The 27,014-nt window shown below is 41.6% G+C and overlaps 1 long non-coding RNA gene across 2 annotated transcripts in view; it reads right to left on the bottom strand.

The window, feature by feature from the left end:
• LOC109280707 (uncharacterized) overlaps positions 1-27,014 on the bottom strand; it is a 102,110-nt gene that overhangs the window by 9,058 nt on the left and 66,038 nt on the right. Inside the window, exons 3-4 of one of the 2 annotated variants that reach the window (XR_009455551.1) lie at positions 16,245-16,407; positions 2,706-2,825 (exon numbers count right to left, since the gene is read on the bottom strand). This is a non-coding gene — a long non-coding RNA (uncharacterized LOC109280707). Of the gene's footprint in view, positions 1-2,705; positions 2,826-7,881; positions 8,116-16,244; positions 16,408-27,014 lie in introns of those variants that run through there. The other variant, XR_009455552.1, reaches the window with a different exon arrangement.

Genomic DNA, 27,014 nt, shown 5'->3' on the forward strand with positions numbered 1-27,014 from the left:
TTGTTTCCCTACTTAGAGGGTTCCCTCCTACTATTGCAGGATAACTGAGAATCTGGGGATGAAACACACTAAGATAAAAGGAAAGTGGGGCTACAAAGGATCTCAGGAGGTCTAGTCCAGCCCCCTGCTCAGGACAGGATCATCCCAGACTAGTCTATCCCAGTCAAGTGTCTGTCTAACCTGCTCTTAAAAATGTCTGAGGATGAAGACTCCACAATGTCTCTAGGTAGCTTATTCCAGTGCTTAACCACCACCCTTCATTTTCTCTTCATTCTCCATCTCTGCAATCAGATGGACAGTCTTGGCAGTATTATTGGACAACCATGGCATTCCCCATCAGCTTCTCGTTTGGCTTTGAAATTCTTCAACCTGCAAGAAAAATATTGTTGGGGGGGGGGGGGGGAGTTGTTTTGTTTTTTTGGAGGGTGGGGGGTTTCAGAGTTTTAAGAAACTAAATTATTTATTTCCTAATTTATGTAACATTAGATAAATGTAGAAAATGCCGAGCCTGAAAGGTCAAGCGGGCCTCCAAATAGTATTTCACAGTGACACTTCATTATATGTTTAACATGGAGTGCTCTCCAGAAAATGAAGGACCAATGGCAAATGTTCACATAAAAATTAATCTTAAAAGCACTAAGGGCTGATTTTTATTTATATACTTATAAATCATATGTACATCTATGTGGAGGCCTCTCACACTGCTAGAACACTATAAAGCAGCCTTTGGGTAACTTCTGGGCCCCTGACAGAAGAGTCTTTATTAAAAACTGAAAGCTACTGATAACCCTCCAATGCTTCCCATCACTTGTGCATGCAGATGATAGAAACGAATCCCATTTTTATAATGGGATTATACAGATTTTTGTCCAGATGGATTCAGTCTCCTGCATGCAAAAGGTTCAAAAAGAGGAAACCTAATTCTGTGCACCCCTATTTTTCCATTGCCTGTTTTGCAAACTTTGGGGGTTTAGCTGAAACTGTTTGGATCAAGCCACAAGTATTTGCAATTCAATATAGATTAAACAACAACTTTCACTGATGACCTATTCTTACAGAATTTAGGGGAGGAAAAGATATATTCCATTATCAGGTCACCTGTCAAGAGGGTTCAGTCCGTCCCTCACCGAACATTTTTCAAATGCCCAAGTGAAGTGTAACAGCACAGGCTATGCAAGGATGGGAGTATTTTCCATCTCTCAGAAGACCAGATACCTTTCTGGAATCTAAATTTTAGCTAAATGCAAGCTATTAGGCTCAAGACGAGAGGAATTAGGCAACAACCTATGGCCTGAATTTTACAGCTTAACTGAATGCCTTTCCTGCCCTTTAAAATCCAAGAGCTTAGACCAGAGAACTAAACGTAACGTATGTACAGACAAGATGCAAACAAATGTGTGTGTTTGTCTGTGTGCATATGTATATATGAACCAGAAATTGCTGCAGCTTGCTGGGTTAGGGTGCCCTTGGAGAGAGGATCTTCACTTCTTCATTTATATACAGCAGCCAAAAAAAATAAAAATAAAAAATCCTTTTCTTTAGGGATAGAGAGGAGCTAAATAAAGCAATCGCCTTGTTTTTCTTGAAATGTCATCTCCTTCAGAAGAAAACGAAGAGTAGGAAAAATGTAAGTGTCTGGCCAAGAAAGGGGAGGGGATGTAGAGAAGGGATGTATCAATCATACGCATCAGACAGACTGCACTGTGTGCAGATAAGAGGGGTAGGTGAGAACAGCCCCAGGACGCTGGGGCAGGGGAGATACCTGCTGCTCTCTACAGAAGCTACCAAACAAATACGGTCTTAGTGGCCCACAAGTAAGATCATCGTGTCAGTGATAAGACAGAGGGATAAGCCAATTCTCCTAGCCATGCTTCGGCTCGTCTGGCCTGACGGATTTCACGGGTCCGGCAATCACATCAAAAACACCCTTGGCCTTTAGATGAATGAGCTGTTTGTTTTTCTTGCTGATGGCTTGATAAGAGGTCACAGGATGTGTTCAATATTTTTTTCTCTCTCTCTCTGTCTCTCTCTTTTTCTTTTTTTTTTTTTTTTTAATTAAACAATAGGGTAAGAGAGAAAGCCCCAGCCCAGTCCCGATAGGTCTCTCAGGTCCCCCGTGCTGCCTCATTTCCTGCCTTTTTGAAGCAGACATCCCCCTTTTGTTTTCCCACTGCCTGGCCAGCGCGTGTCAGTGCTGCAGCCACCAAACAAATATTTTTTTGTCAGCCCCACCTCCCCTCCCGCCCCACCTACAGCCGCCCGCCACCGCTCCTGGACAGCCTGCTTCCTGAGGACAGGAGGTCGCTGCCGAGCCGCCGCCACCCTCGCAGGAAGAGATAGAAGGCCTGCGCCTGTACAAGCGGAAGCGACGGGAAACCCCTGCAGCTGCCAGATTGTGCTATTTGTGGTCAGCGGGCAAGCGTCGGAGGCACTCCATAGGGCTGCAATAGAGCTTTCCTGTTAGGAGGGCCTTGGCCCCGCTGCTGCTTGCAATTAATGACACATCAACTCCTACACACACTCGGGAAGTGCTGGGATCAAAAGATAAGCCCTCCTCTACTTGATCTGCCACAGGGCTTTGCCAGTTGAATTCATCTGAAACTTCAGTGAAAGTTGGAAACAAAGTCAATGCACCCATCAGCTTGGCCTAGCTTGGCTGATAAATGCTCCCCCCACCCATAGGCCCACCCAGTCTTTTTCCTTACCTGGAAGATGAAGCTTCACAGCAGCAGGCTTTGTCATTTGTTGCCCTCCTCCCCATTTTCCAGGAAGGATGGAAGCTGATCTTCCCACTGGGGCTTAAACAAGCAAATGCTCCAAAAAAGCTGTGTTGAAAAGATAGATTTCATAGATTTTTAGGGTCCTCAGTAAGTCATCGAGTCCATCCCCTGCCCTGGGCAGGAAAGAGCGCTGGGGTCAGACGACCCCAGCCAGGTGCTTGTCCAGTCTCCTCTTAAAGACCCCCAGGGTAGGGGAGAGCACCACCTCCCTTGGAAGCCCATTCCAGATTATGGCAACCATCACCACAAAGAAATTTTTCCTAATGTCTAATCTAAATCTGCTCTCTGTCAGTTTGTGACCATTGTTCCTAGTAACCCCAAGGGGTGCCCTGGTATACGGAGTACCCCCTATTCCTTGCTGTCCCCCTTCCCCCTATGAATTTGTAGATGGCCACAAGATCCCCTCTCAGCTCTTGTGGAGGCTGAAGAGCTTCAGGACCCTCACTCTCTCCTCGTAGGATCTTACCTGCGGGTCCTTAACCATGTGAGTGGCCCTCCTCTGGACCCTCTCAAGGTTATCCACATCCCTCTTAAAGTGTGTTACACAGAACTGGATGCATTACTCCAACTGCAGCCTGACCAGTGCTGCATAGAGGGGAAGTATAAAAGGGAAGATTTTTTAGGAGGAGAGACATCAGCTAATCCCAGCCTCTAGCTGTGAATTTTGGACTCAGATTCTATGCATTCTCCAAAAATGTGGCCATTACCAGCCAAGCTTGTTTGGTTCAAACTTCACATTTTAGAGGTGGAGGGAGGGGGTTGGCCCAGACCCTTCTTGGTGATCTATTCCCTGTGTGGAAAAGTGACTGCTTTTTAAGAATGCCTTCTTAATACCAACAAATGGTACGTTCACAGAGAACACCACCTTTTTATAAATATAAACCCTCCTTCCGTGCCAAAAGGGGTTACCCCAGCAATGGACGCATTGCAGCTCTGCTGTGCAGGGCAGGCAGGTGAAAGACAGCAGCTGCCCAGAGGCCAAAGAGCAGCTGACTTCCATGGAGCTCTGCCTTGTGAGCTGCTGCCAGGGCAGCCTGTATGGTGGCAGTAGCCAAAGAAGGCAACGCGGAGGAAAGGTTTGTCTAGCTGACCTGCTTCTACGGGGATCTTCCTAAGGGTTGGGAAGTCTTTTGGCAACACTACTTTTGCCAAATAGAAAGGTGTGCTCTGAACATCTGTCCAGTAACCACCTTGCACTGCAGTTTACAGTGGTCCTAAATTGTTAGGAACTATAAAAAAGCAATTTGCCCCCTGAATGGGATACCGATACCCAATCTCCTTCCTTTTGATCGCTTTCCAATGGCCCCTCTTCGTAACCTCTTTGCAAAGCTAATGGACTGTTTTGTGCAGAGGTTCCAATGTACATCCAGAGGACCAGAAAGAGTTAAAGAAATTATTCATATAGGCAAATTTTAGCACTAAAATAAACCCATCTTCCTGAGGTCAGTGACTCTGCCCAGCAAAGTGGAAGAAAAGGTGTAGGAGTCTGATGCTGATTAAGATGCCACATGCTGGGAAGGTATCAGTTTAAACACTTTAGACTGTTACCTGCTCAGCAGGAGAGATCTGAATCCGCAGTTGATGATTAGGCCATATTTATGCCTCATCTCAGCGAGTCTCTATCCACGGGCTTGATGAGCAGAGTGTATAAAACTTACACCAGCGTCTTCATATTAACCTGCGGGGTGATGAAAGGTTTCACTGGTAATTTGGATTTCTGAACACGTGGGTGTCCAATGCCCGTTTACCAAAGGATGTATTATGGGTAGTTGACAATCCGCCCACTCTGCCTCCTTACCCATTTGAGATGAGTCATGCAGCAGGCCTGGTCATGTCTAATTAATACTCATCTTGTGGCACAGGCAACCAAAGTGATAATCTGGTGTCTGAGAATAGGAATTTGTCTTTGCATATATGGAAAGAAATATACACCCACACAGAGAACTATACACTTGCATGCATGCATACATACATTAGAGCCGTGATGATATGTAAAGCTGCAAGCTATGTATTTTCTGCTGTAAGATTTAAGGTTCCTTTACATTCTGTTCAACACACACTTTTTTGTGGGTATTACACACACACACACACACACACACGCACACACACACACTATAAAGGATGCCATCCCAGGGGAGGGGGGAAATGAAATCAGATCATTTACATTATTTTTTTCCTTACACTTCAAAAGTTGCACTAAAAAAAAAATCTGAAATAAAAAAAAAGCTGATTATATAATGTATAGTTTGCAAATTCTCCTTTTGTTTATCCTTGAGTGAGTTCACGTGTGACTGAGAAAAGCATCTGGCCCATTTATTCTGGAAAATTAAGATTCCCAAGTAATTGAATTTGTACAACTTGTGCTTATGGTCCTGTGTGCTTTTTTAAAAGATTCTCCCATTTTTAGCCATTAAGTTAAATCCCATAAATCTTTATTGTTAACATTATTAATATAGCATTAATATAGATTGTAGGGGGTTGCTTGTTTATTTGGTTTGGGTTTTTTACTGCTGGCAGCACTGGGGATAATACAGGTGAAGAAAAGTCAGGCTATACCAAAGCTAAAACAGATAATCAGGTCAAGCAATATTTTGATGATTTTTTTCTAGTTCTCTCTCTCAGACTTTCCCCTGGAAACAGTCCTATTGCCCCACTCTTGATCTTGAACCAATTTTTCTGGCTAATGCCATGGAGATATAGCCATCTTCTTAGATGGCCCTTGTTGAGGAATGTAGTTTAATGAGAGTCAAGGAAATACAGGAACAAAGAGTAGGAAGAATATCCTCATGAGAACTGGATATGGGGTTTTCCTTTTTTTTGGGAAGGGTCAAAAACACTGCTTCATTGAAATCAAAATGTGTTCCTTTTTTGTGGGAAAAGGGTTAAATGAGAGAGACAAATATATGTTGTAAATCAAGGCTCTCCCCCCACCCTTGTCTTACATACATACATAAATACATACATATATATATATATATATATATATATATATATATATATATATATGTATGTGTTCAAACATATACATATTTGAAGTTGTTGATACTATCTAAACAAAAATTCTTTCATCTTTTTATTGCATATTTTTTATTTTGTTTTGTTTAGAAAGGTAATGAAAATAAGTAAAAAATTAAAATAGCCAAAAGATTGAGAGAACCATTTTTAAAGTACATTTTTATTTATGTATTTCCTTTTTTGTTTTGTTTTTTTGCAAAAGTAATTGAGATATTGACTTTATGTCTTGATTTAAAACTGAATTAAAAAAAAATATTCTCTCCAGAAAAGGAAAACTATATCCAACCCTCCTTTCCTCCCTACAGCAAGCAGGCCATGCACCATGTACATCCCATATCATTAGCACAATAGTGATGGACACTTCAGAATAGCACTTATTTGTCTAGAAATTCTCATTAGATGTGGTGGTAGCAAACCTCTGGCCCCCTCCATATAGCTAAATAAGAATGAGCCCTGGCAAGAACCAAGCTACATCAAGAGTCCTACTATGGAAAACATTTAAAAAAAACCCCTGCTTTAGAAATACAAATATAGAGGAGAGCAGACAGGCATTGAGATGGAACAACTATGAAATCTATATTTTGTATCTCTTTGTCTTCCAGTTCCATCTGTTCCCTCTAACCACCTTGGAAAGGGCCTCCTTTTTACTTCTTCCGGCACTTCTGTAAGTAGAAAGAATATTTATTTCCAAAGCTGCACAATGAATTTGTCAGGAAGTTCCTTCTGTGGAATTTCACAGCTACCCAAAATGTAATGCCATGTTGAACCCTCAAGCTATACAATGCGATTGCTTTCCTTGTCAGGGGCTACCATGATGAGAGAACAGGATCCCTATTAAAACATTTCTACTGAATCTCCTCCTACCAGCCTGGAATTATTCTCTGTTTACCTCAGGGGTTGCAGACTGGCAAGGGACCCTACCATCTGACTATGGGACATGCCAGGTCTTGCAGACTTGCTGTTGTAATAGAGCTTTTGCATGGTAAGTTTACGTTCCACACAGCACTGAATGGAGAATCATCCATGAGGCTTAGTGATGGGTGACCCAACCACAAATTTTCTTTTTTTTTTTTCTCTTTCTGGAGATGATACAGTCTCTTTTGTGTGCATAACTAGGCTGGAGATTTCTAGGGAATAGATGTCACCAAATCTTTCATACTTCCATCCTCTGGTCTGGCCAACCATACAGTATTTTAGCCTTTCTGGTTTTTTTGGTGTCATTTCAACCTGAACTCTGCAAACTTCAAAATAGAAAAATGTGTATATATGTATGTGTGTGTGTGTGTCTACATCCACTCCTACATCTACGTCTACGTCTACGTCTATGTTTACGTCTATGTCTATGGGTGTGTGTATATATATATATATATATATATATATATATATATATATATAAAAGGAACAGAGGTTTAAAACATCTTAGTTAGCCCTGGTCCCTACCTCTCTATACACCTCTGTTCATTTTCTATTCTGGCCAGCTTCATCTACAGACAACATTTCCTAACGTTGTCAGTTTATTGAGGCCAAATAAATTCATCTGCCTATGTCTAGTTCAACTGTCCTAGATTTCCTGTGACTTCTAGGAAACACTGACACTGGTCCCCTTCTCCCCTTCTACTATATTTCTAAGAGGCTGGATTCTTATCTCAGTTACCCTGGTAGAAATTAGTAAGGATGCAGTAATTGCAATGGAGTTCAGGTCCTGATTGAATGTTTTTAAAGGGATGTGCATCCATTTTATTCATTACAAGTAGGCAGAAGCAAACTGTTTTAGTAGGCAAGTTGTATCAATCACTTAATCCAGATGTATAGAAGACTGCTTCGTTCCCTTTCCACCTGCCCATCAGGCAATCTACCCTTGTGTAACCTGAGGGAGGCATTTAAGACATCTCTACATCTCGCAATAATTCTCATGAAGTAGCAAAAAACATGAATTAATGAAAAAGAAAAACCCTAAAGAACAAAATGTAAAGTCTTTACTTAGTTTCTATCTTGTCTCTGCTTCAGATACACTCTAAATGAAGTGCAGCGGGTAGAGCCTGAGCAAAGACTGTGTAATTGTTGAACAGAAACATCAACATTTGACTAATCAGGATTCTCTCATCTTTATTGATCTTTAGGAAAAAAACCCTTAGATAGTAACATTTTACTGCAAAATACCAATTTATCTTTAACAGTGATGCCATTTGTACAAAATATTAGGGAAGTTCACTTCTGAGATGCATCTCTTTGAGTGGTCTGAAGTATTCTTAGTGTAGCCAGTTGTATGGTACAGATCTCACTGTATTGCCTGAGGCTCTGAAGTGTGCCAAGTAATAACCTATAAAGAGAGAAGCAGGACTCAAGCAACACAAAGATGCAAAGCAATATTTTCCCTTGACACCCAAGGTCACGGCATAAAGAAAAGTGGAACAAGAGAGCGTCAATTTTCATTGAGGATGCAAGGTACAGTGCTGCTGTACCAAGCTAACAGAAATAATTTAACATCATGGCAAACTTAGAGTGTCCTCTCCAAGTGTGTGTGTGTTGGAGGGGGAGGTGGTAGGGAATGATGCTACATTAAATTGTATATTTTCAGGGCTGTGAGAAACAGGCATCACAAATTTAAAGAAACAAGTTTTTTTTTTTTTTCCTTTTCTTTTTTTTTCGCCTTTAAAAATGGTAACTTAACTATGTTCTATAGGCTACAAATACTGGCTCAAGAATTGGAGTATGCAACTGAGAAAAGTACATGTATTTTGGTGCTCTGCTATAAGATACATGGGGTTGGCATAATTACGAGCTTTTACCCAAAATGTAGGCTCTAATAGAAGTCTTGGACTCAAACTCTGCTCCCATTTTTGCCTCTATAAATCTGGAATACGTCTAATGGCATTAGTGAACTTGCACCTTTATATTTCCATACCTCATGATAGGTGCTAAGTACAGCTAAACCTGCTGTTGAATAGGCTTGGCTAGCTTTAATGGAGTCACCGTAGTATAAATATGGAGTAGATTAGAAAAGAGTCGGGGGGGTCTCTGGTCACTTTGTCCCTAGTCCAGAGCACACAGGAGTCAACCAGAATCTCTCAATAAATTTTGGACCAGGCCTTTAAATACCTTTCAGCTAGCGAGGAAGTATTCATAGTATTCTCCATATGGCTCTCACTCGAAATCTTTACCTAGCATTTCAGAAATGCAGCCTGTAAAGGGAACTTTCCTTTATAGTTTAGGAAAGCACAAGGTGCTTAATTTTAATGGAAAACTCTTTTTTAAACACAGACGGATCCTGCTGTGTTTGACAAATATGTTCCAGAAAGAAGCTCAATCTAGATGTTATGTGTAACTTTATCTTATTCCCCTTTGAGCACTACTGTTCTTGCAAAGTGATCTCTCAACTGCCCAAAGTCATTACACTTTTTCCCTTTCACATTGTACCTCTGTAAATGTCAGGCATAACTACATTTTTATTTGCAGAGATACCACTGCTATGAATGAGTAAAAATTTCCTGCTCCCCCGCCTCCTTCTCTTTACCCTGTGCGCTTTCTGCTAATATGATTTGTTGAACAAATTGTTCCATTAATCTGGGGCTGTTTGACAGAGTGAGAAAATAAGTGCCAAAGTGAGAAGATTCACAAGAATCGGAAATCTCAGTCCCTCTTTCTCAAGGTAAATAGTTATTATATCAGGGTGTCAGACTGGTGAAATGGATGTGCTTTCATTCTCAGTTTGTAAATGTCACTTTTCCTCAGCCCATCAGGGTGACAAATGAGGTGTGGGTTACAGTAAGAGTTCATTCCTTGACAAAGTTCTCGCTGCCTTGTTTCAATAGGATGGTATCCACCTCCTCTGCCCCACACCCAGAAGGGAGAAAAAACCCCCCAAAAAACTCAGGCAAAAGAAATGAGACAGTCACCATTTGAAGAAGCCTCCATTCGGTTTGGAGCCCTGATTGCAAATTGGGACTGAAACCTGAGAAAAGAATCCTCAAAAGCCCAGTCATAATGCTGGGAGCTTGGTTTTTCTCTTTTCCCCCCCATCTTAGTTGGGTTTTTTTTCATCTAATTCACAAATGACATACTTTTACTGATGTCTGTGTCAATATTTATTGAGCGAGTGGTCAACTGAACTCCGTTTTTAAGCTCTTATAATTGGCAGTTGCTAATTGCCACAGTGCAACACGTTAACGGGGTGGCACCCCCTCATCTTCTGATTGATAATTGATAAGAGATCAGCAGGCCTGACAAGAAACATGAAATGACTGCTTTGATTGCTCCACAGATCTCTGCACAGGAGCAGTAACAGGACTAAAGATTTGAATCGAAACAGCCGGCGAGATTTCGCACAGCCCTACTGAAGAGGCCCTGGCAGAGCTCACGGGGGGAAGTTGTTCCAATGTGTAGACCTCGGGAAAGAAGGACGGTGACCGACTTTTCTGAGCAAACCAAACAAGCACAGCTGCTGGTGCTATCCAAGCATCCTGCCTTCCTGGCCTTCGGAGTGATGTCCAGGGCATGCTTATTGCCCTTCTCTTAATTGGCCGAGTGGCAATAAGAGCACGCTGCCATTGCCTGAAACCGAAATCTTCTGATTAGTGTTGGTAAAGCTGGGAAGATACGGGAAAACAATTCACAAAGAAATCATCTATTTGCTGGATTCCATCCCTTTCCTTGTGTTTGTGAATGTTCTCATTATTCAAAATTATTTTCAGACTAATTACTGTGACTAATTCCTGGCCTGTGGGCTGTTTGCATGCAGACTCGTTGTATTTGTTACTCGCAAGGCAAACTGTTATGAGCGCTGCTTCTCAGAAGTTGGAATTTCTGTTGTGCAGGAAGTTGGGAAATTCTTAAAAAAAGTAAATGTTTTGGTTTTGGAACAAACAATAGCATTTTTCCACAGAATGAAAAAACCATGGACTAAAGCGGGAGGGCATCAAATATTCCATTTAGAACATCTCAAAATAAAACTGCATCTAGGAAGTCAAGATCCAACCAAGCCAAGATCCAGCCAAGCTCCACCGTGGCATCCCAGAGCAACTTTTGACCCATAGCTCTAAGAACCGTGGCTGGAGCTGCTTTTTTTCTTCCCTGCCCTGGTCTTCTAGGCTACTTGTGACAGAGCTGAGAGCTAAAGACATCAGTAGAGGTAGATCACTCTTGGCAAAGAGACCCAGCCTCAAAGGACAGATCTTGGAAGTCTGCGTTTCATCAGAAGTTTGTCAAAACTGATGTTTTTGCAAAAAAAAATCTGTTCCAGCAGACCGTTCTTGACCATTGTCTAGAGATGATTTGTCACGTCAGCCTCCTAAGTTTGTGAGTGGCAAATAGGACCTCTGGATCTACTGCTTCAGCTAACGGCACAGCTAGCGGAAGAGTTATAGTAGACTCATCAACCCCTGCAAGTTGTCCAGTCCTTCAAGGGAGACAAGAGCAACTCTAAGGGAGCAAACAAGCATTCACAGGACCCAGCTGAGGTTAAGCTGCCTAAACCGGAGCCAAGATCCAAGCATGTAAGCATCTGCCCCTTGCCAGGAGGAGGCATGGACAACTGGAGGCAAGTGAGTCTCTCAGATAACTGTACAGGAGAGGCTGTGGGTGTGGGTTGGGAGCTGATCCGTGAATGTGTGCAGGTATTTGCTAGGTCACGTTAACCCCTGCTAGGTCAGGTTAACACCATCTCAATCTAAAGTTAGTTCACCTCTGAACAGAAATAACTTTAGATAAGGAGGGTCATTTTTACAGCAAGTTAAGCCCTGCAAACATTTGTGTACCAAGCCATTTAGATTGCTCTAACCTTGCTTAGGGCAATCAAAATGTAACACTTGTACATTCCCTAAGTGAGTGAGTGTTGAGAGTTTCTTCTTCCCAATTGAATAAATGTTGTGCTATGATTTAGGTTGCCAAAATGGATGCTGAAATGGAAGTCTGCCTCTTTCAACATATTTTCCCATATGTGCTTAAAAGTAGCTATTTCAACAAAAAAAAAATTGTTATTATTGTGCTAGAATATTTGTGAAAAATAAAACTTAAAAAGGTGCATGGATACAATCAGAGCTAATTTGTCTAATTCTCTATGAGTGTGTGTAGTTCTAATGTATTTATCTTAGTAATATCCAGACACTATAATACTGAATTTTGTGACATCATGCCCATCTCAAGCAGATAACAATCTCATAGGCATGAAATTATACCTAAAGGATCAGGGAATAAGGGAGGCTGCTTTGACTAAAAGCCCTTATTAAAAGAAAATATCTGAAATAATAGGCCAGAGAACAAGAAAAAATATATATATCCACTAGGTAAAGGTCTTTTTGTGCAAAATGTTCTTTTTTCCTCCCAAGCTTGCTATTGCATGTAAATTGTTCTTTAAAGACCTATTTTCTATTATACCAGCTAAAATAAGCCGGGCAGTTAGTCAACAGAATATGCTGCCCACTTTGCGAGATCTTTCATAATTTATGTCTAACCTGGATAGGAAAAGCCCTTATAAATTTCAACAAATGTCTCATTAATTAACACCCCTTCTCCCTAAGCCTCAGAGCAGCTGGTGAGAAGAATTGTGTAGGTTGATTCTGTAGATACAAACTAGGTCAACAAAAAGGATCCATACTCATTCTTGCAGATTGATATCCCTCTGGAAGTTATTAATAGTTGTTTCTTGGGTGTTTCAGCCTAGCCTTAAGACTACTGAAAGTCAACTATGTAAAGCTTCTATACCTATGCACTTTGAATTTCACGTTGCAAGAAGGCTTTGATACAATAAGGTCTAATGGGCCAAATCCTGAAGTCCTAATTCAGTGCTTGATTCAGCCCATATTCTATCTAGTAAAATGGGAGCCTCTCTATAGATTTAAGTTGGCTTTGTGCTGGGGCCTTTTTCTAATCACGCCTGGATGAAGTAAATTGCTTGTTTAAGTGCTGGCACTTCATTAGTGATCCCGTATATTTACAGGCATTTTAAAGTCCTTGTTTACTATTTGCTCATTCCTTATTGAGACAAACTCTCATTGGCATCTTGATAAGCTGCCAATGAAGCAAGCTTCTCTGTTCACAGCCAAACATTCCTTATTGAATAAAACACCCTGACTTGAATGAAATGTATTATTTACATAACCATGAATGATGCTTCACAGAGTGAAAATTTATATATATAAGAATGGTTCCCTATGAGCTGATGATACTTTGGGCCAACTCAGAGGGGTGCACACAGAATGTGAAAATCAGGAGAGAAAGAAAAATGCTGGAGGAATATTTTGTTCACCTTGTATGCAGAAATGACAAGTATTATTACTCTGTTACTGTCAATTTGTTACATATGAGGGTCAGGTATTCGTGTAATGTAGGTCACGGGTGGAAAGCCAGCCAAAAGGGCTGAGATTTTAGGAATGATCTGATGGTAAGAGGAGACAGGACCCAGAAGGAGGAAGATGACTCCTTAGGCAGCAGTTTGAAAAATGATGTTGAGTTGTGAGTGAGAGGAAGAAACAAATGAGAGGATGAGGTGTTAGGAGGCGACAAAAGCAAAGAAGCCAGCAGGTGCAAAGTTATGAAGAACCTCCAAGAGAATAATCTTGGTTCTCCTGAAGTCAATGGGATTTTTGCCATTGACTTCAACAGGGTCAAGATATCGCCCACAGAGTGTTAATGCAATATGGAAAGAGATAGGGAGACAGTGGAGAGAATAGGACCTACATGGTCGTAGTGTACAGCATGAGCATATCGATGAATATGACTGTCTTATTTTACTGCCCTTTATGAAACAGAGAGGCTATAGGAACTTCAAGAATACTAATATGTCATCTCATTAACTAATGCACTGCCCTCAAAACGAGAGGTATTTTTCCCTGTGATTTTGAATGAGTATTGCTCTGGTCATAGAACAGAGCTATCAGAAAATTCAAGTCAGCATAGCAATGGAAAAAAAACCCTCAGAAGCCATATAATGCCGAATAAACATGTTGGACTATGTGACCTCAAGTGAATGGCAGTGTTCAGTTATAGATAAATTATTAATTTTAAGCAGGGAATGTAAGTTGTCTTTTCTGAATTAAGTTATAAAGACCTTTTTTGTTCCAGATAAGGCACATTTACTGTCAAGTAACATCTTCATGAGAATTTCTCTGAGAACCCGCTTACAAAATACTCACTGTTTCTTCAGGAAAATTCTGCACCAGGCTACCCGTGTCATAAAAGCCTGTTGAAAAAGTGCGAGCATTTGCTGCTGCTTATGCATCTTTGCTATACCATAGTTCTGGGGTGGGCAAGATGCGGCCCGGGGGCCGGATATGGCCCACTGGGCCATTCTATCTGGCCTGCGGGGCCCCTAAAAAATTTAGAAAATTAATATTTATCTGCCCCCGGCAGCCTATCATGCAACCCTCAATGGCTTGCCAAAACTCAGTAAGTGGCCCTCTGCCCAAGATAATTGCCCGCCCCTGCCATAGTTAGACTAGAAGTGCAAATCTACCCTGCCTTCTGCCTGACTTCTGCCTAACATTGGTAAACAACCTCATTCTGCTGCTTTACTTGCCAAGCACCTAGTGTCAAGACTAGTCTGATAAGAATTATCACAATTCTTTAACTTCATCTAACCCTACCATGTCTGTCACTATAGACAGAGAGCTATGTAATGTTGGGTGAGAAATCAATGGGTTTGCTTGCCACACTTCAGCATGTCACTGCATATGTACTTAGGACAAAACCAATGGAAAGCCTTTAATGAATCAGTGATCAGACCCTTAAATCATATCCAAACAGCTGAATCTGCCATTGCTTTAAAGATGCACGAGTCACCTGGCATTCCCCAAAGCCCAGCTGCCTCCCTACAACACCTGTCTGACAAGACTACAGAATATAATGCATCAGCTTCGCAATGTCTTAAAACGGCTGTGAGCATCAGGTTGTTACCTAGCTCTGCTGCGGCAGAGATAGTCAGTACACGGGACTACTAAAAAATCCATAATCAGGGATGGTGCTGCGATAAGAAATGCAAGTATCCCATCTGGCCAAACAGAGTAACTCTCAAGACATTAGCCAACTGCTCTGCTATTGCTTTTCTACAATCTGAGTCATCACACATTCCTCTGGGTTTTAAATGATTGACAGGGGGAAAAAAGCTAAGAGAAGCAGCTATTTCTTTACACTTAGCTGGTTTGTCAAGGCATTTGAAAACTTCTGGATGAAGGCGAAAACGCTTAAGGATTAAGTGGAGGGGTAGGAGGGCTGAATCAAAACAGCCTAGTGCTGTGAATTTAGAAGTCAGAGAGATGCACTCAAAAGTGTTAGCAAGACCTTTACAAATGCATTGTATTTAATCCACAGTATTATTTAGTGGTTTAGAGAGAAAAAAAGGACCATTTGGTGGTTTCCTCCAGCCACTGCCCTATCCCTTCAGGGGTTCAAAACACGTAGCCTGTGTCTGACAAGGAGACGTTCCAGAGTCTAGAGTCAGACGTGCTCCACATGCCCAGTCAATGCACATGACACTAGGCCAGACTTCACCAACAGGACCCTGCAGTGACTCAGTATAGTTCGCAGGGGCATGAGGGAGAAAAATGGCTAGGACCCAGATGATAGGAAAAACTTATTCACGGTAAGGGTGGCCAAAATTTGAAATGGGCTTCTAAGGGAGGCAGTGCTGTCCCCTACCTTGGGGGTCTTTAAGAGAAGGCTGGATAGGCACCTGGCTGGGGTCATCTGACCTCAGTGCTCTTTCCTGCCTATGCAGGGGGTTGGACTCAATGATCTGTTGAGGTCTCTTCTGACCCTAGCATCTATGAATCTATGACAGCAAGACAAGGCTGATGTAAACTGCTGAATGGTATTACAGCAATAGTTCTCAAGCTTTTCAGAGTCTCTCCACAACTTTGTTTGAATGTGGTGGCATCTCCAATTGAGATGAGAGCCACTGTTGTGCTCAACTTACCTTAGAGGCTCAGCCAGATGCTGCTGCCCCCATGTGCTTGCAGCACAGACAGACTGGGAAGGGCTGTGGTACACGTGCACAGTCTTCCAGCATTAGGGTGCTCTGATCAGCCCCAAACAGCAAGACAGCCTGCTTATGCCATTGCCCTTCCCCATCTGACCCTGCACGGTGTCTTGCAGAATCAAAGGCAGGTGAGCTGGGAGCAGCATGGGTGGGGGGAGTGGACTACAAAGAGCTACAGCCCCAGCCAGCTCTTCTGCTTCCTTTACTATCATCAGAGAGCCCAAATGCAGGAGCCGTTTTACCTGCCTACCACCACAGCCCCCACAGTGCCTGCATCACAACCCCTTGACAGGGTTTGCCAGCACCCGAGGATGCCATGTCACCCCAGTTGTGAACACCTGCACTGGGGTAAGGTTTGTATTGTGATGAAAACTTTGATTCTGTTCATAAATCTACTACAGGCATCCTTTGAAGCTTTGAGCACTTGTTCCTTTATGCCTCAGTTTCCCCATCTGTGATACCGACAGGCCAGTACTTACCTAGCAGGATTAAATGATGAATATACGTAAAGCAAATTGCTCTTCTGTCGTTGTTTTCCATCCAACAGCCTTAAAGCATTTCGATGAGACACTATAATTCTTCTCGTGTGCCACATGTCGGATTTTTTTTCTCCTTCATTTCCAATTCAGCCAATCTTCATACCTTTAAAGCAACAAATAAATACACATTTTAGCCATTTCTGAATTGTCATGGAAGGTTAAAAAATAAAAGAAGAACAATTATTTTTCTCTGGAGGGGTAATATGACTGCAAACATGTTGAAGTAAACTGCAAATGATGTCAGCCTTGTCAATAATTACCTTACAACAGCTTACAAAAAAAAGTGAATGCACATAAAATATCTGTGCTTGACAGCTTGCTAGCTAATTTCATCATTTCTATGGGGAAAAGAAAAGCATGGAGAAGATCTGAAATGCTCAACCTTTCAGGATGTACAGGAAAGTCTTGGCAGGTGGCAGAAGAAGTAGAGGGGGAAAAAAAAAACATATTTTCAATTAACCATGGAAACTCAAAAGACCATAGGAAAAAAAATGGAGGAAGTTCTTCAAATGCTTGAAAAAAAGTCCAGTAAAATAAAATGGTCACAAAAAATGGGGTGGTGGGAAGCCATCCACATTAATATGTGAAGGTTTGAACAGGTCAGTTTGCAGGGACTTTTTGAACTTGGAGCTTCACAGAACAACTTTATTCATGCATTTGTTCCTAAATGCAGCTCTCCCCTTGACATTTGCTATCATGAATAAGTACCATATGCTTTGGTGATGATTGAAAATGCAGTCACATTTATATTAGCATCAAAATCATAACTTTGGTGATCCTATTTTAAGATTTGCACATAGAAAGATGCCTCTCCCCCTCCCCCACACCCATACTTTACAAACTCATATCCAGCCATTACAGTATCTGTGGTTGCAATGTAGCCACTTCTGGGGTAAAAGACAGAAGATACTTAGCCCAAGCCCTGCAATTTCGGCCAAGAAAGCAAAGAACAATAAAATAGCATTTGTAATCATTGGAGGTATTTCCATTCCTAAATACCACACCTGCCCTCCATTTGTTTTGTTCCCTCGAAGGAACAAATGGAGCGCTGCAAAATGAAGCGCTCTTAATATACAGTGTAACATCTGTTCAGTGGGATGCCACCTTGAGAAGCAAAATAATACAGCAGTGTCCTAAAGCTAGAAAAAGTGATAAATGGCAATAGATCTGCTTTACTCTGGGATGGTTCTCCCACCTGCAGAAATGTCCAGATGTTTTTCGGTTATACCCAGTCAATCTCTATTCCGGTACAAGTAATACTTGACCATTAAATCAGTGTTTTCGTCTGTTCTAGCACCGATTACTGCATAAAATTCTTCTTGAAACACTTGAAGACTACTTTGTAGCTCAGATGTTAAAGAGTATGGCTGTTGACCTTTTACAGGCGGTATTAGTCACAGGGAACATATCACACTAGTTCTTCAGGAACTACACAGGTTTCCTCTTTGGTTCTGGGCACCATCCAACATGCTGACCTTTATCTTTAAAGCCTTGTATGGCTTGGGTCCCAGATTCTTGAGTGAGCTGCCTCTAACTCCATCTGCTGCCCTGGGAGTAGAGGAGAGCTAGGCTTTAAACATCTGTAGTCTGGAGACTGCAAGGTATAGTCTGACCTGATAATTTATACAGGTGGAAGGCAGCTCAAAATCTACCCCATGGGTTTCTTATCAGAGGTTTCTTGCCTCTGTAAATCTCTTCCATCATAATCCAATAGAGCCTGATAACCTGACTCTGGCCTTCCAGAGATCAGTTTGGCATGTATGCAATTGCAGTGGCCTTATTCCCAATTAACACCAGTGCATAAGTAAGACCTGGATCAGGTCTAGCAACTGCTGACCTTTTCCTTCAGCTCAAGTGTTCATTTGAGGAAAGGGAAGTGAATCGTACACGTGGAGAGGAAATTCTTCAGCTTTGGGGCTGTTCCTTTGCTTTTGGGAAAAAGGATTATAGGACTGGGTTTGGATTTCAATATACCAAAGAACAAGCATTTGTATGTGTGTTATGGGTAAGGATTGTAGTTTGCTGTTTTAATTTGGCACAATAAATGCGCCGCTGGATATAGGCTATATCACCAGGACATATTACCTGAATTAGAACTGAAGTGAATGTTTTACCTATTATATGGGTGTGATTTATCAGCTAGTGAGTCTTTACAGCAACCCTGGAAAGTTCATTTAGGTTAGCATTATAAAACACTATTTACAAGTAGCCCGATTTGACTGCATACTGCGTGCTTTTGAATGGGACCTGCGCTCAGCCTGCGGTTTTTTGTTTGTTTGTTTGTTTTGTTACTTTTTTTCCTGGGACCCACAAAATATTCCCGGGTTCACCTCATGTGATTTAGGAGTGTAATTAGCTACCTGTACCCATATGTAAAGTCCTCAGTCATTTCCACTTATCTCTCTCTTTTTTTTGTTTCCTCCCAGGACATTAATTGCACATGCACTTAATTTCAGGTACAAAATTGCCTCTGTAATTAAGTGTAACTTTGATGAAAGGCTAGAATTTTAAAATGTGATTCTCCTGTCCAAATCCACAAAAAAATACGCTAGTGGTACTTTTGTTGCTGAGGTTTCTTAACAAGCATGCCATACGATAGCCCTTTCCAACTCAGTGTTGCATTTCTTGGATTAAACAATGTGTTTCAGTCAGAAATGGCACAGTAGGAAATTAAAGCATGTTGATAGATTGGAAAGTTATTAAGCTTCCTTACAGTGTTAAACAAGGATTTACAAGAATTTGCTCTCCAGATTTATCAGGGATATATTTACAGTACTTGAGTGTGAATATTACTCATTGGAGATATTTAGTCACATACTGTATCTCTCTGAAGGGAAACCATATTGCAATAAATGTCTCCACCATGTTCTCTAATTTAAAAGATAAATCTTTGAGTGCTATTTAGTCACATATTGATACAGAGCATCTATTATTTGGGGGATTATAAGAAGATTTTCATCTCTGTAATATTAATTTCTTAGCTATCATCATGGGTTTCTGGAGCAACCATCTTTCATCATCATCACTTAGGCCACCCAGTAATGTTGAATTTCCTAACGTACAGTGCCAGGTTATACTACTGAAGTGGAGAAAGCAAATCCTACTTATATTAAGTGGTTTGATGTGGGGAAAAACTAGTAGCACACGCCAGAAACGTCTAAGTTTTTGTGTGGTTTTTTCCATTGCCTCACTTTAGGGCCTTGGGTAAAGCATTTTCTCTCCCTGTGTTTTAGTGTCTACATCTGACAAATGGAGGTAGTCATTTTTATCTTCTCAGGGACATTGCCAAGCACTGTGCTTCCCCCAAAATCATTATTATTTATTCATATTTCTATTGAAGTTGAGCCCAAAGGTTCAGATCCAGGCTCCTAACTTGCATTGATTTCAAATATCTAAATATCTTTGCAGATCTGAGCAAGCATTCCCTGAAAGTCACTGGTCCTGCGTTGCCATCCTGAAGAGCTTGCATGTGTCACACAAGGAGGTGAAGTGAGCGGGGTAGAATTATAACTTAACAAAGGAAGCGTTATCATCAGTGAGAAGGCTTAAAGGAGGTTTGATCATGGCTTATAACTATCTACACAAGGAAGAGATATGGCGACTTTAATCTGATACTTAAATCCGCAAGGCCTGAGAGCTGGAAGTGGAAGGTAGAAAAAAAAGAAATCAAACTGAAAATAAGGAACAGATTTTTTAACGACGAAGGAAATGAACAATTAAATCAGCTAGCTTACCAAACACTCCGGCAGACCCCCTAACACTTGACGTTGTTTAAATCATGATTGGGCGTGAGGTTTTCAAAATCATACATAGGACCTGGGAGTTAAAATCCCATTGTAAATTCCTTAGTTACTTGTTATTATCGATGAAATGGATGATTATAGATGAACTATGTACCAGTCATCTTCACCAATACTAACCACATCCATAACTGTAGGAATTACACTTTATTGCCCTGCAGTTTTCCTAAGGTGAATATTTCCCCCCTCTCACACAACCATAGAGCCACAGAAAAACTCTTCCTGTAATTCTGGAAACCTTGAGATTCTCAGACCTCATTATGCAAGGCTCACCCACACAGACAGCATCATTTATTTCTCTCCAAGATGAGGGACACATTTAGTGTTTCTGGAGGGTGAAGATGCAAGGTCTTGATTTATGTGCAAAAGAGGTGCAACAAAGGCACTGCTAGAGTAGCGTGTTCCTCTTAGCATGTCCTCCTAGCATCTGGAAGCTGGAAGGTTAAACAGTACTTCTGCTTTCCTTTTCCGTATCGGTCTTGTTAAGGTCAAAGCTAACAGAAGAAATAATTACAAAGAAAAAATGTCTGTGCACAATATGATCAGTTGTCTGGTAGTAATTGATAAAGGACGAGCCATTCATTTCTCTTATAGGTGACTAGGTTTAACCCCAAACCCAATGAAATAAATGGCAACACTCCCATTCTCTTAATGTGGTCTAGTTTATAGTCTGGGTTCCTATATAACCAAAGAAGGAGCCCATATTCCCTGACTGGCTGGTCTGCAGGACAAGTTCACTGTGTTTTTATCCACATCCTTGTCCTTTCGGTTCACAAACATAGACTCTGTGACCTGATTGTGCACCGGGGCCACCTCCTAAATGGGTTTCCACCACTTCTCTGCTAGCTGAGGCCGGTTCTGAACTTGCTACCGCTTACATACAAATACATGCAGCTGCTTCACTTAAGCGTCTGGCCCCATTTGAGCTACAAAAAGTTGATTACAACTGAGCTGGGCTGCATATACACTAATAACCCCAGAGTCGCAGACTGCTGAGAGACAAACAATTTGTGAAAAATCATAAACTGATGCAATGCTGTCAGTTGTCCTTGGAACAAAGGGATCCGGTCTGGATCTCCTTGGATATAGAGGGAATAGAAGACCTTAAACCTTTAGTTTCCTGTGGTCCCTCAACCCCCAGATAAATTAAAATATTTAATCAAAATCAAATGGCAGTGATCTTGTTTGTACAAATGCTTTATTATCTTGTGCATTTTAACCACAATCTGCCTGGTTCTTAATGTGACCTAAAGAACCAGTCGGCATTTATTACAAATGCAAGGCAGTAAGCTTCTGGCTCAGCAATTAATCACTGACATGGAGGAATTTCTTCTCTCCAGGTGGGGAACCCATCCAAAATCTAAGAAAAATAATCGGGCTAATTAATTCTTATCTGCAAAGAGCAATTAGATAAATGACCTAAAAACAGGCCTGTCACCCCTAGTGAGGTGCTCAGCTTCTATATAGAATAATGTCTCTTTGCCAGGCCATCTCTGCAGTGAAATGGAGATCACAGAGATGAATAAAGGCATGTGGGGAAGGGAGGCATGATAGGGGAGTAGGTTAATTAGAGCTGAGACCAGCCTATGATTAAAAAAAAAAAATAAAACAAAGCTGTGCTCTCAGATAGATTCGGTACCATCCCCTCACCTTCATCTCTGCACCTCTGTGCATGTAAAGGTGCTGAAGAGAGTGGAGTAATTTCTCCAAGCCCCTTGCCAGGAGCAGAACGGCTCACCTGGCTCGTCTGCCATGGCGCGGCATCTTGCACCAGCGAGTGGCATCTCTGACGCTGCACTCTATTAACTTTGAACCGCACGGCTCCAGCACAGAAGGATGATGCTGAAGTGAGATGCAGAGTACTGCGTTTCAATTAGCTTGGTCTGTCAGTCTTTTCTCCGTTAGTTAGGGGAAGGGCAATGCATAAATCTTTCCAGTGGATCAAGGTAATTGAAATAGCACGGCAAACAAAAGCAAACATACACGTACTCATGCACAAAAAGTTTTGTTGGCTTGTTTTTTTATGAGGCTTTTGCACTGGTGTGAATTTGCACAGCAAATCCAACAGCCCTGTTGAAGCTCTGGAGAGCAGTCCAAGGCCATATATGGCAATCAGCAGAAGGAAAAAGCCTATTGATACAGCACAGCATTCAGAAAACCATCCGGCAGTACCTATCACCGGTGCTGGGGTTCACTTTCCTGGAGGTGCTAAATAAGAAAATGAAACAGTGTAAGACTGACTCAGATATCAGCAGCCCTGGTCTTAGCTGGTGGCTTGCTCCGGGTCTCGCGCACAACTTCCTTGTTCCATTTGTGCAAAGTATCGTATCCCTGATCCCCCTGTTCTGCCTGCTTATATCATGACACTACACCATTTCTGATGATAGGAGACAACGGGAGACACTGGAGTAATTGATTCAAGCTTATCTAAGTATTTACAGAAATAAGCCTGAATGACTAGACATAAAATACTAGAGCAACCAGATTAAGACAATCCACTCCAGCTATAGTTAATCAGGGCTTTAGCCTCCAAGGAACTGATCTGAGACTAACAAAGTGTTTTCAACCTCCAACCCCCATGTCAAATCACATTCCTCCTGCCTCCGAGCCATTAACACAATAGTGAATGCTAATGTAAATAATAAGTCAGCAGGTAGTTCATAGATTTGCTGTGTTACTGTTTCCAGGATCCAAAGCTTCTTAAAGTGAAACAAAATCACTATCCTAAGAGCTACAGATGTTGGTAAGAGGACCTTTGTCTCTCATTGAAAACTTGTGTGACCAAGGTTAGTATAATTTATACAAAGCAGATGCCTACTCAAACGCTTTCCTCAAAGCTGTCACAAATGCTAGATCCAAGCAGCTAACAATAAATTATGAGGGCTAATGGATTAGATCAAGATGCATGAAAATACTGGATTTATTCTTAAGAACTTTACTTCCTTTACAAAAAAGGCGGGGGGTGGCAGGAGGAGACCGATACATATATCTGAGTTAAGTAGTTTGCTGCTTATACTGAATGAGATGCTAGGACACAACAAAAACACCATCTGTGATGAAAGGAGGAGGAGGAGACAAGCCATTTTATTTAAATTTAGATTTTTATTTTTCCTGAAGGATGACATTAACATTGGGTTTAAACCGTAACTAAGCACTCAAAGATGCTTGAGAATAGGTCCATACGTTGCACAAGACGGTACGTGCGTTCAACCCATGCTGCTAAGTTCAGACCCAGTTGTAAGCTTCCCCAGGGCTTTGTGGTATTGAGATGATAAGAAGGTTGTTGTTTTACACCTTATAGCATTAGGGTCCAGTGCCATGTTTAGGGCTGGAGTCAACTGTTCCTAAAGTTGATGGATAGTCAGGTCAATGCATTTGGTTTGTGTATCAGAGATGGACAAAGATCAAACACTTCGGTGTTCGGTTCTAGCTTGGATAATATGATGCAGCTCATATGCTTTTTCAAACTTTTGAATAGGGCAGGAAAGCCCTAGAGAACATCTGTTCTTCTTGTCCTACCTGAGTCTGTTCCTGCTGGGACTACTGTGTAATACAGCTGAAAGGTGAACTTTAAAATTTTCACTGAAAAATTGAAACATTGCATGTGTTGGGGTTGTTTTTTTTTCCATCCAGATGTAATAAATTCAACCTGTGACCCTTCTTCTTCAAGACTCAGATTTAAAACGGTGGAACAGCAGTAATAGAACTAAATAATGAAGCCAGTAATTTGAGCAACGTATTTTTTTAAATAGTTGAGTGTTAAAAGATAAACATTCAGGAAAGAAAGTTCTCACTTTTTTTCAAACTTGTTCACCCATCCTGCGTTGTGTCCACGTAGTGGAAGGAGAAGCAAATAAATGGAGAGCAGAGAACTTCCCAACTTAAGCCCTTTGGTCCTGCTTTTTAACTTACACTCTTAGTAGTAGTATTACACTAATTTACACCGTGTGTGCAGCAATCTGCTGGCATATCTTTTAGTCCAGACTGGAACTTGGAAGTTTAGAAGTGGCTTAAAACAAAAATGTTCAATAGTGGGAAATTAGCCAAATGTATGCAAACATCCAAAATGACTCAGTTTGATATAATGGTTTGGGGTTAGGAGAAATGCTTGTTATTTCATCCGCACCGGGTCACTCATGTTTAATTTATACAGAGGTAGGTACAGCCTCAGCAATATTAGGGTGTTTTTAATGAATAACTTATAAGAAGCAGTCACCTACTAACAGGTCAGCCTCCCTTTGTGTTTCATTCCAGTTCCATTATTAAAGGGGGAAAAAAAAGGCTTTTGATTGGATTAATGGAAATAAAACCACAGGGACTAAATTATAAAGTATCCAGTGGTTATTTGTAGCTCCTGCTTACAAATGGGACCATGATTTTTATCATTGCAGACTCCAAGCTTTCATATGTAAGTGCAGCTGTCGTGGACTTGAACGCGGAAAAGGCTTTTTGACTTAGCAGGAACCACATTTCATCTTTATCTCTCCATTTACGAGCTGATTAGCCTCTGTTTTTCAAGGGTATCACCCTCATTTGATCTCCGAGAGTCTCGGAGAGCGCTAAACAAAAACAGGTTGTTGACTTCCGAGCGGTGTCAGGGTTTTTGGGGGGTCCCATCCTCCCCCTTTTTTCCCCTCTTTCTCTGTTTCCAGGGGTTATTTGTGTGTGTGTGTGTGTGTGTGGTGGGACTATGCTTCAGTGATTGAAATGATTGGAGATGACTCAAGCACTACAGGCAGGCCTCAGAGCCACATGCTCGGCCTATCTCATGTAAACATTGTCCTGGATGACAGAGCTCCTTTACCCCATCTGCAGCTGCAAGGGAATCCATTATTTCCCCAGTCCCTGGGGAGGGAAAGTTCTTGGGCATTATTACTCCTAGGCAAATGTAACAGAGTCTACCCCGCACCCTAATTTGCTTGCCGTAATTATAGGTCGCTCACCCCTTTTTTATTTATTTTTTGTTCTTATCAATAATAAATGGAGCCAGTGAATCATGGAGCTGTAATATTTGAATATTATGAAAATGCTAATAACAAGGTATTATAGGCAGTGGCACCCAGGTCTTATCAGCTGGTCAGATGCTCTATTAAGCAGCCAGTGAGGAGTTCAAGCAAATTGGTTATGTTAATGTCCTGTACTACTTGGGGAAGATGAGGAGTTGGCAATTAATTTTTTTTTTTTCCCAGGCTGCAAGCCGACAGGGCAAATTTATATTCCTCCTTCTCCATGGGACTGGGTGCAGAAGGGGCGAGGTGGAAAAGCGAGCTTCTACTGGGAGCTTTCTGCAGTCTAATTGAACGGCGCTAAATAGACGGGAGAGGAAAATAAATAAATAAGTGGAACCCACAACAATGGGAGTGCAACGTTCTTCCCCATTCATTCAGCTGACAGTGCTTTTGCAACTTAAACCTGTTTTATTAATTATGTTTGACATTTCCTTAATTAGTTTCATTTACATCCCATCAGCCCCTACCAGACGATTGCCCCATACATCATTTCAGTGGAGGACTGAGATGCCTACAGAATTACAAAAAAAAAAAAAAAAAAAAAAAAAAAAAAAAAAAAAAGCTCGCTACCTTCTGTGTAAACTGCACAGAATTAGTGGCTGAGGACTTTTGCTTCTTCTTCCCCTCCAAATCTTTTCTTTACTGTGTCTTCTGCGTGTGGAAGCAGTTTTCAACCCTGTGAAAAAGAGCCCAGGTTGAGTTGATTTTTTTTTTTTTGCTTATTCTCAAATCCTTTTCTTGGCCTCAGGGCCCATAGCCTCTCCCATGGGTATTTTCAAACTCTGTAATAGGGACCATATAAGAAGTCTGCCTATGCTCTTTCCCCTGACATAAAGGCCTGACTCTAAGTTTTTGATCAGGCCCCAAAAAAGGCAGCTGTGCTGAGCCATCACTGAAGTTGCCAAGTGCCTTTTCCAGGATAACCCCACAGCAGAATGCACTGCAGACACACAGGAGCGTTGCCGTTTACAGCCAGTCTGTTGTGATTGATACCGTACATTTTATATGGTAACATATGTGCATTTGTATATACATTGAAAATGTTCCCCATCACCCTCCACCCTTTGTATGATGCTCATCTTAGGAACCACAACAAAATAAGTGAATGGCAGGCAATGTGCTAGCATCAACCCAACCAATCCGCTTGCATGTTGTAGCCTTTGTCCACTCCTTGAGCCTGATGCTTTCTGGGTCTGCAATTCGAGCAGTCTTCAACAGTGGTGTAAAATGGTGTAAATAATTCCCTTTTTCAGCTGGGACCATTTTACATCTAATTGGCATTAGTGAAAAATGAGAGCATGCAGAAGAGAAAATAAGACCCTTTGCATGTTTGAACTATATCCTGAATTAGAGACTGGCCCTTCTCTTTTGCCTGGCACCCAGTATGAAAAGGATTAAGGGCTACTAAGCTGCAATACTGATGATAAAGCCACTGGCTCTTCTGGCTGACTTCCAAACTGGCAGCTATGAGGTGTCTTTACAGTCTTCCCATTCAATGGCCAGGCAGCAGGAATGGGCCATTATTAAGGAACACAATTATTTTCAATTCCTTAATACAAACATTGGGTGGGAGGAAAAAATGTCTCGTAGTTTTGGGATAATTTCTTCTAAGCATCCTCTTCCTTCTAGTTACTAGTGCTGGAGCGCTGCATGCTACCGGAAATGGCTGTTGATTTAAAGGAGTTTTTGTACAGGGGCAGTGGACCCACTGCATGGTACTTACTGGCATGGAAGAGGCCGACTGGGAGATGGCAAAGGAGCTGGTACTCAGACATGTGGGAAAGTGACCCAATAAAGATGTGCACGCTGGGCTAGAACTAGTCGGGAATTTTCCCACGTGGACTGCTCAGGGCTAGAAATCTCATATAGGGGCTCCCCAGATGTAGACTAGGATGTTCAGA

This window comes from Alligator mississippiensis, chromosome 11, assembly GCF_030867095.1.
Source record: "Alligator mississippiensis isolate rAllMis1 chromosome 11, rAllMis1, whole genome shotgun sequence".
Lineage (NCBI taxonomy): Eukaryota > Metazoa > Chordata > Crocodylia > Alligatoridae > Alligator > Alligator mississippiensis.